The 12,718-nt window shown below is 42.0% G+C and overlaps 1 protein-coding gene across 4 annotated transcripts in view; it reads left to right on the top strand.

Annotated features, from left to right (window-relative positions):
• Positions 1 to 12,718, top strand: part of DHX57 (DExH-box helicase 57) — a 2,066,546-nt gene that overhangs the window by 1,990,312 nt on the left and 63,516 nt on the right. The window lies entirely within an intron of this gene.

The raw sequence follows: 12,718 nt of genomic DNA on the forward strand, positions 1-12,718 counted from the left end.
ACTGACTGAATGGAGAAGAAACTTGCTAAAAGTATGGTTATTGACTTCTCACCAGCAATACTGATAATTAATCTTGTATTTTTTCCTTAAGGAAGCCATTTTCTTCTGTTAAGGGAGGGGGTCATCCTTTGAATGAGAAATTCAACTGTAATCCATAAATATATGTTTGCTTTGCCTGTTTAAATCAGTTCTTTTCAGTGTGACAAGGTGGAAAACTAAATGGACAATGCAGACTGTCACGACTGGGGAGAGATGGGCGAAGGCTGCCAGCCTAGTCAAATAGAATCTGATATATAATTCTGGCATTTGTAAATAAATGTAAAATACAGGCATGTTTTCTTGAGTATAAAAGATTACTGTGAAATGTAGAACTGCAAAATATGTGACAACATTGCACTCTACTGGCCCAGTGAAGCATGTTGTGATCCTTTTACATTAGAATTCGGCTCCACTGCGGCTGGATGTAGATTTCATGCCCATTGTTTTAAGGCTAAAGTTTATGACTAGAATTTAGATGTGGAAGGTGCTTTATTACTCTGATTTCTGCTAGCATATACATATGAGATGTCTTGTATTGTACGTTTCTGTTCAGGTGTTAGATTGCTAAATAATTCAGTTTGTGACCTGAGAACTCAGACCAGGTGTTAAGATGATGCAATATGAATACTGGGAAAACCCAAGTGTCAAAAATTATGTAATTTGGGGAGGGACCCAGCAAACATGTTTGTTAGTAATGTTTCAATACTATTTCTCAGAAGAGACTAAAAAGCATTTTGATCTTGGATATCCAAACTTACCAGCACTCTGCCTTATGCTCACATGTAAGTTTTTAGCACTGTGATTTCTTGTAGGAATAGTTAAAGCTAGTAAAGATTAATCAGGTATTTTTCTTTTAAATCAGAACTGACCTACTGTATTATTTTAAGTTTCTGTGTGATCTCTGAATTCTTGGATATCTCTGTGGTGTAGTAGTTTTGTCTTGTGTTTTAATTATTTATTATTAAATATTTTTAAAACCTAATAACCTGTGGCTGATTTGTGTAGAGATAAGCTCTAGAGTACATTGCATATTTATAAAGGTTATTGTAATAGGCCACTCTAAAGTAAGCCTTGACTGTTAGTCATACTACCATTGGATATTAATATTGCACAGTAATAATTGGATACCATTTTAAGGGCCTTTTAGTAGCTGATATTATTAACTGGGTGGTGGCAGTAATTACTACTGTACAGTCTGGGTAAAGGGGCACAGTTGGAGAATCTGTGTCAGCCTTTCCCAGGAGTGTCTGTGAAGTTGTATAAATACTGATCTCAAAGTGTGTGTGTGTTGTGTCAGCTACTTGACAAGGACGCGAAGCACTGGTTGGACAGAGAGGGTACTGGAGGTTTTAGCTTGCCCAGTTAGGCAGAGACCTGGACCCTATAGCTGTGCCAGTGGGGAGTCTTATTGGAGACCTGGTGAGCAAGGGAGCAACCAGCCTCAGACTGACTGTGTTCTCTGTGTGCACTTAAGAGAAATTGTACATTACTGTGTGTATTAGTTATCCTTTCCTCTTCTAGGAGACGACCTCCCTGGTGTTAGTGGTGAGGATTGAGGCTCCTTGATTGCTGGGCCAGGGCACGGTCGTCACACAGACCATGGACTAAAACTAAATGTCTAGAAGTGTATAGTTATATCCTTCTGCAAGTACGACTCCTCTTGCAAATATCACATTTACAACACCTCCCCCCGAAAACTGATCCTGTACTTAGGGATTTGGGAACCTACATCAGCGATGAACTGTGCTTTGATCCCCACATATCCACTGTTGGCATTGTGTCCAGATCCAGGGACATAATTGTTGCACTGTATTCAGCATGCATTAGGCTCATCATTGAGTATAATGCCCCTTTCAGTATATACCTGTCAAAAAGTGTGTCGTACTTGGAATGACCACAGCACTTTCTCACTAAAAGAGTCAAGAGCCTAAATTGTGAAAGCTATCCATGTGAAAGTCTTACCCCTCACCTCAGTATTATACAGGCTACTGAGAAGCAACTTCTTCCTTGTACATAGACCTTCAGTAGACCCTATTCTGTCAGACATATTACACATTTGCAAATCCAGTGATATCATAAAAATATGCTCAAGAGATCATGGTCTGTTTTGCAAAATAAATGGAACATGTTGGAGAGATAAGTTTTGTATGACAGATACCACCCACTTCTATCATATTTTCTACTCCACATAAAGCAAAGTGCTAATTTGGATGAATGAATGGGTAACCACAAATTCACCTCCAGATTAGCACCCATGTTTCTCATGGATAGGGAAGACATGTAAATGTCCCAATATATCCCTGTACATCCCATTTCTGGATTATTTGTATGCAAAATATAAGGGATGAAAACTACAATGGGAATATAAGGCTAGGCTTCTTAAGATCCTCACAAATCAATAGCTTAGTAAGTATCTATGAACCTATAAAAGTGCTTGCATGAAATAATGTAAAAAGGGAACTAGCCATAACATGGGACAGGTTATAACTTGAATTAAAGAGATTTTTGTTTAAATGAAATGGCAGTCTTCAGGTTTGCTATAATTTAAAAGGGAAATGTTTAATTTATCAACTAGAGCATTAGGCAGCATGACTGTCTTCTTCATGCGAAAAAGGCCAAAGGATCACTACGCTCATTCATTTCAGCTTAGTAGCATTTTTAATTAGAATTTTTTTTGGCTGTAACTACTCAAGATCTTTGTTTTATGAAACTACATGAATTGGCCAACAAGGCTTTCTCAAAAAAGTCTTCCTGATTGCTTTGCAAGTAAGAGACTCAAATTTCAGGAAACATCTGTTCATGCTCATCTAACATTAATCTGTGGGGCTGAGGAATTCAGGAGGGCTGTAGCAAAGATTTCTTCAGCTTTTATCCAAGGATGGGAGTCCAGCTGCAAGGCCAACTTTTCAAAATTATATTTGTCAAGCCTTGCTCCATTGACACTATTAGTTATTTTGATTTTTACTACTAACTGGTGAACGCGCATGACCTTAGATCACATTTTTCAAACAAGTACTACTTGGCAATAAAGTTTTAATCAGGTTAGTGTAATATTCACTTCTCAACTGCATCAGACGTCTTTCTGGAAATTCTTGAAAAAAATGCATTTATTGTGATTATTATATCACAGTCAATACTGACACTATAGAACACATTTGTCTTTTACCACCCAATATTCAACACCCTCTAAAAATACCAAATGTGTTCTTTAAATAGGTATTAATGCATCTCTTTTTGTTAAGACCTTTACATTGTAATGTAATTTGTAGATAAAATTTTATTTTATAATGGCTAATGTTAAGTTGTCAAACTCACCTTCATTCTTGCTGGATGGGGTTCGGAGCCGATCCTCGGCTCCGACTCGGCCCTTGCTAAGCTCGAGAGCTAATTTTACCAGCTCGAGGCAACCCTATATCCCATGATGCAAGGCGTGACTACCCAGATCTCGTTTGCCGCTTCGCGAAGAGGTCTCCTTTTACCAGCTCAGGTAGAGTTTTAGTATTTTTTGTACTAAAGTCAGTCAAAAAAATTCCAATTTCCTTATTTCTCTTTCTTAAGAGTCAGTGTTAGCTAGTACCTATCTGTCTTAGCCCTATATTCCCTTTCTCCTTTGTATTAGGGATAGTTTTTTTCCTCTCTTCAGGCCTTAAGCCTCCCTTCCATTATTTTCTGTCAGGAAGTGTGGGTGTGTTAATCAGTTTTCCCCCTTTCATTAACTAACTGTGTGATTGGATTGTGTGTGTGTGTTTTTTGTGTTTGGCATACCATGTCCAAAGAAGTAAAGGTCTCAGGCTTCAAGAAGTGTGACTCGTGCTGTCAGAAGATGTCTCTGACAGATGGTCACACTTCTTGTGTGTACTGCCTGGGGCCTCTACACCTGCAGGACTCCTGTGCTATTTGTCACTCCTTCAGCCAGAGAGTCCTGCAGGAACGTAGGAATAAACTAATCCTACGTGGTTTGTTGAAGCCAGAGGGCTCCCCGACCAAGACTGGGTCGGGAAAGCCCTCTAAGCCACCTAAAGCCCTGGCTGTGACTCCTAAGCCTTCGGCGGTGGCTCCGACTCCTTCGGAGTCGAGATCGGCTCCGGCTGGAGCCAATCTTTCTATCTCTGAGGTGGTATCGGTGCCAGCTGGCTCCGATACACTTGCATCGATGTCGATGTCAGCTCCGGCCGGAGCCGACATATCTTTGACCAAGACTGGTGCCGATAAGCTGTTGGCTCCAGCTGGAACCGAAGGGTCTTCGGCTCCGATGGCTCCTTCCAGGAAGAGATCTCGGTCCCCTTCCCTGGAGTCGGTTCGCTCGGCTCCGGGATCTCCTCTGCTTTCGGAGCGGAGCCATTGGAGCCGATCTTCAAGGTCTTCTAGGCTGTCAGACCATGACTTGGAGAGGGTGGTAAGTAGACTGCTGAAGTCACAGGCACTGGCCCAGATGCTCCATAGCCCGTCTCAGCAGACGACCGCTATCCCTCATCCCCCCGAAATTCCTCCTCCGACTCTCCTTCAGAGTTCGGAGCCGGAGCTTCTCGGAACGTTGACTGTGGGTGTGCCGGAGCCGATACCTCCCCTGTCGGCTCCGTCGGCTTCAACTCCGATTTCCTCCATGAGACCTTCCTTGGAGGGATCCGGTCGTCGGGTCTCCCTTGTCGGCTCCGAGGGGGCAAGTGACATCGGACCCTTGTCCGACCCCGCTCTCCCTCTTGGAGCTTCGGCGTTGGTGAGCTCGGCACCGACATCTGCCTTGGAGCCTTCTCTTTTGGCAGGACCGGGGATTCCTGTTTCTTCGGAGCGGGAGTCTTCTGGCCTCCCTGGAAGGGGAGCCTTTGAGGTGATGAGGAGTGTTCTAGCCCCGGAGCTGAGTCAACGGTCAATTCCATTAGCTCCTCCCTCTTCAGTGCCTGTCGATGTCTCTTCCCATTCTCTTGCTCCCAGACCCAGAGATCCATCGCCCCAGGTTTCCCCTTTGGGAAGAACTTCCTCTTCCGAGGTTTCTCCTGATCCTTCAGGGGAACCCCCGCATAAGAGGACGTGCAAGAGGAAGCACACAGACTCCCCTGAGTCTACGACATCAGATACCTACTTAGATGAGTTGGAGGGTTCCCCACTGTCCCCCTCTGAGGATGTCTCCTTTTCAGACATCCTGGAACTCCTTAAGCAGAGGGGGAACTGGCCTTCCATTAACCCCTCCGAGGATGAGTCGGTATACCTGGAGGCTTTTGGATCTCGACCCTCCACCTCCTGGGTGTCTCCGCCTTTCGACCCGCTCATGGAAGTGGTGGCTCGAAAGGCATGGGTGGCCCCGGATTCTGTGGAACCAGTCCCCAGGAGGCCTTCTAAATTCATCACGGCCCCTGCAGACAGACAGTTTCTCACCAAGGGTGTCCCTGTTGATGCCATGGTGGTGGTGGCTGCCACCAAGAAGGAACTTGCCGATCCTTCCGTACCTGTCCATCCTCCTAACAAGGACTCTAGGACCATGGATAGGTACAGTAAGCGGATGTTTTCTTCAGCGACCTTCGCTATGCACTCGCTGAACTATCTCTGTCATTTTACCCGGCTTCAGAGAGATATTCTCAAGGAACTAGGTGAGGTAGTTCAGGATCTGTCAGCTGCTGGGGCTCAAGAAAAGATTGCCTCACAGCTCGGAATCCTAAATTCTATAACTAACTCCTCCATGCGGCTCATTTCTTATGCAGCTGATGGGGCGAGTAGAGCCGCAGGCACAGGAGTGGCACTTAGGCGTCAGTCCTGGATGCGGCTTTGTAATTTCGCAGACCCCTTTAAGGCGTCCTTCACTAATACTCCCTTCGATGGTTCGGCTTTGTTCGGACCTCAGGTGAAGGACACATTGACCAGGTGTGAGCAAGACGGCAAGACTCTTTCTGCCGTAGGAGTCCATTTCTCCACCCCTTCAAGACCCTATCCCAAAGGTCAGAAGGGAGGGAAAATGTGGTTCCGTAAATCTCAGGGAGTCACGCCGGACGCACGTGGTCAGTTTACCCCCAGAGGCAGAGGGGGTAATAACAATAGACGCTGCCCTAGGGGCAGAGGGGGTCCGCAGAATCAGGGTAGCAGAGAGCCTCTCTCTGATAAACCCTTCCAGCATCCCTTAGGTGTTGCCCGACTGTCCACCCTTGGAGGCAGTCGGGGGAAGATTGTCGCTGTACCCAACAGCCTGGCGTTCCCTTTCTCAAGACAAATGGGTACAGTCGATCATATCCGAGGGTTACAATATCCCTTTCGTGAGATATCCTGTTCCTCATCAATCCCTTCCAGACGTTTCACCCGGTCTAAGGGAGTTGGCAAAGCTGGAGGTATTCCAGCCACGAACATATACCACGAAAACTTCAGTTATAAAATAAATGTTGCTTTTATTCCAATGGCAAACATGAAAATAAAAATAGAAACAAAAGAGTTTTTTGTATAGAATATATTATGGAATTTCCTTAATAAGAATGATTATTATAAGGAAATCCTAATAATTAATTTGATCTATGTACAAGAAATATACCCCATTTCAGAAAGATTAATGGGAGTTTCCTTAGATTTTTAAGAAGATGTTCTGGGAATGGATGTATGGATCTGGAATTATTTTTTACAATATTTATGCAGAGAACCTCTAAAGTTAGCCCCCCTTTTTTTAACATAGTGTTACTATACATACACATATATTTATCATAATATATATAAAAATTTTTAGTTAGAATATGTACTTTTAGATATTTTTAGATATAATCAATATTTATTTAATAAGATGAGACTTTAAAAGATATTATTTATTATTTATTAATTATTAATTGATAATGAAACACATTGTTCATTAATAATTATTTAATATTTAATATTTCCAGATAATAATTAATTAAGAAACCCATGACAATGACCACATAGATGATAAAATTGATTTTATATTAATAATAATCCTATTTTACTATTTATTACTTTTAATAAGCATAATTATGCATATTCTCTTATGATATTCATGTATGAATTTGATATATAGTAATATTCTTGAATAGCCTTACATTATGTCTCATGACTTGTCTGAATTGTATATATATAACTGGTCGTCCCTATTCAGACTATAATATGACTGAAAATAGGAATTTTATAGATTACTATAAATAACGTATATAGCGAATATGTAAATGAATAATGAAAACTCTTTCTATATTATAATTCATGTAAAACGTATACTGTCTTTAGTAATCAGATTTAAGCAATAATAACTATCTCAGTCAGAAGCGTAGAAATAAACACTGAGACAAATATGAATGTTAGTAATAGGTTAATAAGATTTAATTTTGACGACGAATAAGTCGTATTTGGGTTATGTAAACAGTATTGATGGAAAGACTAAGTAACATCTTACAATGGATGGAGAATCATTAGAATAATACACATATACATAAAATAGTTTTTTATAGGTTTTAGGGAATGTTCCATGAAGTGCATTAAGAAGTTTTTTTGTTTTTTGTTTTTTTTTTAAAAAAAGTTCTTTAAGAAATCTTGTTTATGAAAAGTTTACTATGAGAAGTTCTTTATGAAAAGTTTCTTTATAATAGAAACAATGTATCTGTATGAAATGCTTAATTCTATCGTCTGCTTAATATTATTGTTTGGTTAAAGGGAGTACGATAGACAGCCAAACATGCATATAAGCTTCAGCATATATATATTACAAGTACTAGCAAATTGTCTCTTAAGATACGAATAATACAGATTCATATTTATGTTTTATCTAGTTCTTAAACATGCAAAGCAATTGATGATTGCTTTTAAAGTCTGATAATGAATATGTTTTTACAATGAAGGGTCTAGATTTTAAAGCACAAGGGCACTTTAAAATTTGGTTAATTAGATGATAAACAATTGATGTAATTAATGTATTTGATGAATTGTTTTACACTATTTAAAGAGCAGAGCCAAATGGTTTAGATAGATCTGATGAAGCGTGCATAGTGCACGCGAAAGCGCTCATCTCTTTTGTTTCTATTTTTATTTTCATGTTTGCCATTGGAATAAAAGCAACATTTATTTTATAACTGAAGTTTTCATGGTATATGTTCGTGGCTGAAGTTCACATGGTGTATCCTACAGTTTCACTACTTCAACGCTTGGTTCGAATTTTTGCTGGTAGGATACTTTGGGATTAGTAGCGATATTTCTTCACGTATTACGTAAAGCTGGAGGTATCAAAGCTCCTAGCAAAAAGAGCCATCCAACTAGTGCCAGCAGACCAAGTAGGATCCGGAATCTACTCAAGATTCTTTTTGGTTCCCAAAAAGATGGGAGATTGGAGACCAATTTTAGACCTCAGCAAACTAAACAAGTTTGTCAAGAAGGCAAGGTTTCGGATGGTCACGCTTCAGTCCATTCTACCCTTTTTGGGCAAGGACAACTGGATGTGCTCAATAGACCTTCAGGATGCGTACTATCACATAAAAATTCACAGGCGCTCCAGAAGGTTTCTCCGCTTTCGGCTGGGGACCAGTCATTTTCAATTCAGAGCCCTGCCCTTTGGTCTCACTACAGTCCCCAGAGTGTTTACCAAATGTATGGCAGCAGTCACTGCTCACCTGAGACGTCAAGGATTCCAGGTGTTTCCGTATCTAGACGACTGGCTCCTCTCTGCCACCACCAGGCATCAACTTCTCAAGGCCAGAGACTACACTCTTCACACCTGCAACCAGTTAGGGATTTCTATAAACTTCGAAAAATCTTCATTGTCTCCTTGCCAATCTATTACCTTTATAGGCACAGAATTAGACACTGTCGGGATGTCAGCAAGACTCACAAACCAAAGAATTCTGGACATCCAAAAGTATGTTCGGATCATACTACTCAGCAAAAAGATCAGGGCCAGATTTGTCCTGAAGGTGCTAGGTCTTATGGCTGCGGCCATCGTACTGCTTCCTTTAGCTCGCTTCCACATGCGTCTTCTGCAGTGGATGTTGTTCACCCAGTGGTCCTTCCAGCAGCTTCCCATGCGCCACGAGATCTTTGTGACGCAATCTTGCAAGAGTCACCTAACCTGGTGGATGTCTTCTCCGCAACTCCATCAGGGCCGACTGTTTGTTCCCCCAGTCCCGGTTGCCACAGTCACTTCGGATGCCTCTCTGATCGGGTGGGGGGGCATTATCAGGGCTGGATGGTCCATGGGACTTGGCAACCCATAGAATACCATCTGCACATAAACGTCCTAGAGATGAGAGCAGTGCTTTTAACGTTGCAAGCCCTCAGCGACTTTCTTCCTTTAGGGACTATTGCAGTTCAGACGGACAACATGTCCATAGTCTGGTATATCAACAAACAGGGTGGGACCAGGTCCTATCCACTGTGTCGAGAAGCTCTCAGACTTTGGCAATGGGCAATCTCTTCTCATCGGTTTCTGATAGCAACGCATATCCCTGGGAAATCCAACTTCTTAGCGGACAGACTGAGCAGAGCTATTCTCAGTAGTGGACGAGATTTTTCAGAAGTGGGGCATCCCTTGCTGCGACCTTTTTGCTACACCCCAAAACAGCAAATGCCCAGACTTCTTCTCCCTCTTTCCACTACCAGGCCATCCCCCCAGAGACGCTCTAACCCAGGATTGGCCCCGGGGACTTTTTTATGCCTTTCCTCCATTCCCGCTGATACCTCAAGTGATTCAGAAAGCTACCGTCTTGAGAGCCAAGTTGATTCTCATTGCCCCTTACTGGCCTCGACAAATTTGGTTTCCATCCCTACTTCGTCATCTCTTGGTTCAGCCTTGGCATCTGGATCCAATTCCAGTTCTTCTGACCCACCATTCGGGTCATCTGCACCAGGCCATTCATTCTCTCAACCTCACTGCTTGGTTGCTCCACTTCCTTCCTTAGCCAGGCTCCCTATGATTTCTAATCCCGTGCGAGATATCATAGTAGCTTCTCTAAAGTCCTCTACCAGAAGGATTTATGCTAGTAAATGGCAACGTTTTTCCTTCTGGGCAAAGTCCAGGGACATAGACCCCTTTACTGCTCCAGTGCAGTCATTCTTGGACTTCCTAGCTGAGATTTTTCAATCGGGTTCTTCTTCCTCGACAGTTAAGATCCAGCTGGCAGCGATCTCAAATTTTCATGTTGGCTTAGCGGATCAAAACATAATGTCTCACAAGCTTTGCAAAGCCTTTCTTAGAGGGATCTTTCTGCTGAAACCCCCAATCAAAGATCCCCCTCCACAATGGGACCTGAATTTAATGCTGGCATCCTTGATTCAGCCCCCCTTTGAACCGGCTGCTACATGCTCATTAAAATTTCTTTCCTGGAAGACAATTTTTCTGGTTGCTGTTACTTCAGCCAGGAGGGTGTCTGAACTTCATGCTCTCTGTGTCCATCCCCCATACTTGGTTTTCCACAAAGATAGAGTATCTTTAAGAACTAATCCATCTTTCTTGCCCAAGGTTGCTTCCCAGACAAATATTAACCAATCTATTGAATTGCCAGTTTTTTTCCCTAATTATTCTGACAGAGCGGAACAGAAACTTCACTGTTTGGATGTCCATCGCCAACTCAGATATTACTTGGACAGAACTAAACAATTCAGAAAATCTGATCAACTGTTTCTTTCTTATGCAGAAAACAGGAAGGGTCTTCCGGTCTCCAAGGTGACCTTATCCAGATGGCTGTCTTCTACCATTTCTCATGTTTATCTCCTTAGGGGCAAGCAACTGCCCTCGAAACCAAACGCACATTCTACCAGACACCTAGCCACTTCTACAGCATTTCAGGATAGGCTACCTATTGACACCATTTGTGCGGCAGCCACTTGGGCCACTCCTCACACCTTTGTCTCTCATTACAAATTGAACTTGGCCTCCAGGGACAGGGCTAGGTTTGGTTCCACAGTTCTCAAGAGTCTGTTCCACTGAGCCACCCAGGATAGAGGTGCTAGGGACGCGGTCCCATCCAGCAAGAATGAAGGCGAGTTTGACAACTTAACATTAAGAAGTTATGTACCTACCATAACGTTCCATGTTAGTTGTCTTCTCTCACCTTCTTTCTTGCGTCCCTCCCTCCTTCCCCCTAGCCTGGACAGACCTTGAAGTTGTACTCTTCTCTGGGTACGGTTCATTCTTTCTATGGGCCCAGTAGGAAGTGTCACTAGTCTCTAGTGGTTATTTTGCTTTGTTTCTTTCCACATTTAGTACCTCTTCTTCCTTTCTGGGAAGAAGGTTACTGGCAGGGTTTTTCCATAGCTATCAAACGAGATCTGGGTAGTCACGCCTTGCATCATGGGATATAGGGTTGCCTCGAGCTGGTAAAATTAGCTCTCGAGCTTAGCAAGTGCCGAGTCGGAGCCGAGGATCAGCTCCGATCCCCATCCAGCAAGAAAGAAGGCGAGAGAAGACAACTAACATGGAACGTTATGGTAGGTACATAACTTCTTAATTTGCATTGTACTTCATGTACACTAAAACATCTAAGTCTTCATTCTAAGGATTTGGAAAAGAGCAGATTCTGATTCATGTGTGTTTTCCTTCACCCACAGTTAATCAGAAAATAAGCACTGAGGATTCTTAAATTGACTGTACCCCAAGGCCTTCTCCAAGCTTGAATTGCAAAAGCGATACTAATTTAAAAACACACACAAAGATTGAATTCCAGCTGATGAACTCAGTCCAGCCGGACAAGCTTCCAAGCCAATTTAAGAGAATAAACCCAGTCCTCGATCTACAATCTCATATTTTACTATTTCAAAAGTTGAATAAAACCACTAAAGTCTTCCTTTTGGTTTTCAAAAGCTTTATTTTTGAAGAACGTCCAACATAGGTAGGTGAGCGTTGTGGCAAAAATCATCATCTTTGTTGACCTCTTCTGGGTTCTGGTTAATTTCAAATTTGAGTGTACGTTGCTCGAGGATTCTTTTAAGTAGGTCCATCTTCTTGCTGGTGCTGAAGAGTGGACGTGGGATGTCTCAGAAATTTTCCTGCGGGTACCTTTAGCAGAAAGTGAGGCTATGTGAAGCTCCTCCTAACTCTTTAATCAATCAGAAAATAAGCACTGAGGATTCTCAAGTTGAGAGACTGTATCCCAAGGCTATTCCAAGCTTTAATCTCAAAAGCAATACTAACTTAAAAAGTACATACAAAGATTGAATTCCAGTTGATGAACTCAGTCTAGCTGGACAAGCTTCCAAGTCAGTTTAAGAGAATAAACCCAGTCCTTGATCTACGATCTCATATTTTCCTATTTCAAAAGTTGAATAAAACCACTAAAGTCTTCCTTTTGGTTTTCAAAAGCTTTATATTTGAAAAATGTCCAACATAGGTAGGAGAGCGCTGTGGCAAAAATCTCTCTTCCTTTTATTTCAGTTGTCTTGTTCCATCTACTCCACAGACAGTCAGGGTATTTATACTTTGTACAGCATCTGCACATTAGGAATATGTAAATATGGATATTAAAACTCTATTTTCATTCGTTGACAGAGTTACAGTCATTTTTGCAGATATGGATACAAACTCTCTATTCTCATTGGTTCACAGTGTTACATTCATTTTGTATAGAGATGGACCTGTGGGAATAAATTTATCGCAAAGACCTCAATCAAAGGGGGGAGACTGGCCACGTTATAACCAATGCTTTTGCAAGTAAGCTTCATCAGACCTATGTGCAGGTAAACTAACATTCAGTTGAAAAGTAATTCAACCAAACTTATA

This window comes from Protopterus annectens, chromosome 1.part2 (assembly GCF_019279795.1).
Source record: "Protopterus annectens isolate FY-2018-M chromosome 1.part2, PAN1.0, whole genome shotgun sequence".
Taxonomy (NCBI): Eukaryota; Metazoa; Chordata; order Ceratodontiformes; family Protopteridae; genus Protopterus; species Protopterus annectens.